This window comes from Panthera tigris, chromosome F2 (genome assembly GCF_018350195.1).
Source record: "Panthera tigris isolate Pti1 chromosome F2, P.tigris_Pti1_mat1.1, whole genome shotgun sequence".
NCBI classification, from domain to species: Eukaryota; Metazoa; Chordata; class Mammalia; order Carnivora; family Felidae; genus Panthera; species Panthera tigris.
The window spans coordinates 46,926,908-46,929,626 of record NC_056676.1 but is presented as its reverse complement, the minus strand read 5'-3'; the positions used below and the strand labels follow the sequence as shown (position 1 = coordinate 46,929,626).

General features: G+C 44.8%; 1 pseudogene; it reads right to left on the bottom strand.

Moving 5' to 3' along the window:
• Positions 1-679: 679 nt before the first annotated feature.
• LOC122234859 lies at positions 680-1,260 on the bottom strand (annotated as a pseudogene).
• Positions 1,261-2,719: the final 1,459 nt, after the last annotated feature.

Below are 2,719 nucleotides of genomic sequence, written 5' to 3'. Positions count from 1 at the left end.
AGGTGGCTTTTAGTCAGTCGAGCTAATTGTTTGTCTATTTTGCTGATTCTTTTCAAAGAACCAGCTTTTAGTTTCATTGATTTCTTTCCTATGGTTTTTCTAGTCTCTATTTCCTTAAATTTTCACTTTAATTAGTTAATTAATTAATTATTATTTGGGGGTGCCCGGGTGGCTTAGTTGGTTAAGCGCCTGGCTTGGGCTCAGGTCATAATCTCACAATTCGTGGGTTCGAGCCCAGCATCGGGCTCTGCGTGGACAGCTCAGAGCTGGAGCCCGCTTCAAGTTCTGTGTCTCCTTCTCTCTGCTCCTGCCCTGCTCATGCTCTGTCTCTGTCTCTCAAAAATAAAAATAAAAGAAAGTTTAAAAATAATGATTTTTATTTATTTTTTATTTTATTTTATTTTTTATTTTAGAGAAGTCTGTGCCTTTATTGGTGGAACAGCCTGTGGGGTGCCTAGGTGGCTCAGTCAGGTAATTGTCCGACTCTTGGTTTTGGCTCAGGTCATGATTTCATGGTTTGTGAGTTGGAGCCCCACATCGGGCTCCATGCTGACAGTGCAGAGCCTGCTTGGGATTCTCTCTCTCCCACTCTCTCTGCCCCTCCCCCTCTTGATCTCTCTGTCTCTCTCTCAAAATAAATGAAATTAAGAAGATAGAAAAAATTTATTGGTGAAACAGGCTACTTGAGAGGGATAAAGCTGAGAAGTAGGTGGCCCCGACGACAGGTCGGCCAGGCTTCACAGGCTTGTGGGTGATGGAGAACTCATCCGTGTAGTGGCCAATCGTCTGGGACTTGATTTCTACCTAGCTGAAGATCTTGCCATTGTAGACATCCACCATGCTGCCCACCATCTTGGGCAGGATGGAACGTGCTTCTTAACCACCTCCAGCTTCCCGATGTGGGAAGCCTCTTTCTTGACCTTGCACGGGAGCTTCAGTAGGGAGTGCTGCGTCCTCCACAGACCTGGGCTGAGCCTCGTGTCTTTTGGGCACCGCATCAACTGCTTGTAGGACGTGTCCAGCAGCTGGTTCAGGTCTGCCCGGGTAGGTGAGCTTGCGGAAGGTGCGCTTCTCCTGCTCCATCTTGTGCCATCTTGTCGGCTCTTCCTAAATTCCCATTTTAATCACCATTTCCCTCCTTCTGCTCATTTTAGGTTTAGTTTATTCCTTTTGCAGTATCTCAGGATGGAAGATCAGGTTATTGGTTTGAGATCTTTCTCCTGAATATAAGCAGCCACAGCTATGAATTTCCCTCTAAGCACCACGATAGCTGAGTTCTGTACATTTTGATACGTTGTGTGCTCATTTTCATTCACCTCAAATTATTTTTTTTAAGTTTTACTTATTTAAGTAATCTCTGCACCTGTCGTGGGGCTGGAACTCACGACTCCGAGATGAAGAGTTGCACGCTCCTCCAACGGAGCCAGCCAGGCACCCCACCTGAAAGCATTTTTTTGATTTCCCTTTTGATTTCTTCTTTGATCCATTGGTTATATAGAAGTGTAGTGTTTAATTTCCACATGTTTGTGAGTTTCCCCAATTTTTTCCTGCTATTGATTTCTAATTTCATTCCATCGTGATCAGAGAACATACTTTGTGTTGTTTCTCTCCTTTTTAATTTATTGAGATTCGTTTTGTGGCTCCCATAAGAAAACACCATAGACTGGGTAGATAGAACTACAGAAATTTCTTTTCTCACCATTCTGGAAGCTGCGAAGTCCAAGGTCAAAGTGCCAGCCCATTTGGCTTTGGTGAGAGCCCTCTTGCAGACTGTTGCCTTTTCACTGTGTCCTCAAATGGGGAAGAGAGAGAGACAGTCAGTGAGCTCTCTGGTGCTTCCTCTTTATAAGGACACTTGTTCCATCAGTCACTTGAAGTCTATAGTCAACTTTCAAAGAATACTTCAGCTGTGTGGGGCATACAGCAGTTCGGCTTGTAAGGATTGTTACGTCTATGAAGCTATCCTTGTAAAACAAATAAATAATGAGATTAGCATTATACTTTTTAAAAATGGACAAGTAGGGGCCTGGAGCAGTGAGGAAGCCAGGATCCCAGTGAACGAGCCTGAGCAGGGCCAGCAGTCAAGTGTTTTAAATGCACCCAGTGTTACCTTTCCATCAAACTAAACTGCCTCCCTTATGGACCAGTGAGGAGGTAGCAGATGTTCACATTGTGTGTGTGCACACGTGTGTGACAGAGAGGGACAGACAGACATGGAGAGAAAGTGCACGAGCAATTGCAATGTTAAATTTCTGTTTATCCTGGAGCTATAGTCAGGTTTAATCATTCTTGGAATTCTGGTACATGAACAGGGTGTAGTTTGGGTCTCATTATTTACACAACATTCTCCTCTCCCTCTTGCCTGAGGGGGAAAGGGGCTTTCTCTAGAGGCAGCGGAGACCTCCCCACCTTATCTTTCCTAGCCGAAAGCCCACAAGCATGCCTGCTGCCTTCACAGGACTGTGTTTCAAATGTGCACGGGGGTGTCAGACTGATCATTAATAAGACAGAGAAGTTGCACACAGCTTCCCTCTTCTTTGCTTCCTGCCTTCCCTCATTCTCACCTGGCTGTCGACGTAGTAGACATTCAATCAATATTTATTGATTTGGTTTTGTAATGAGGCCAGGCTAAGTTATACTGTAGTTAATGAACTAGTGACTTCAGGGAGAGGTGGATTTGACAGAGAGCCCTGCAGACTCCTGGAGTCTCTCTGAGAAG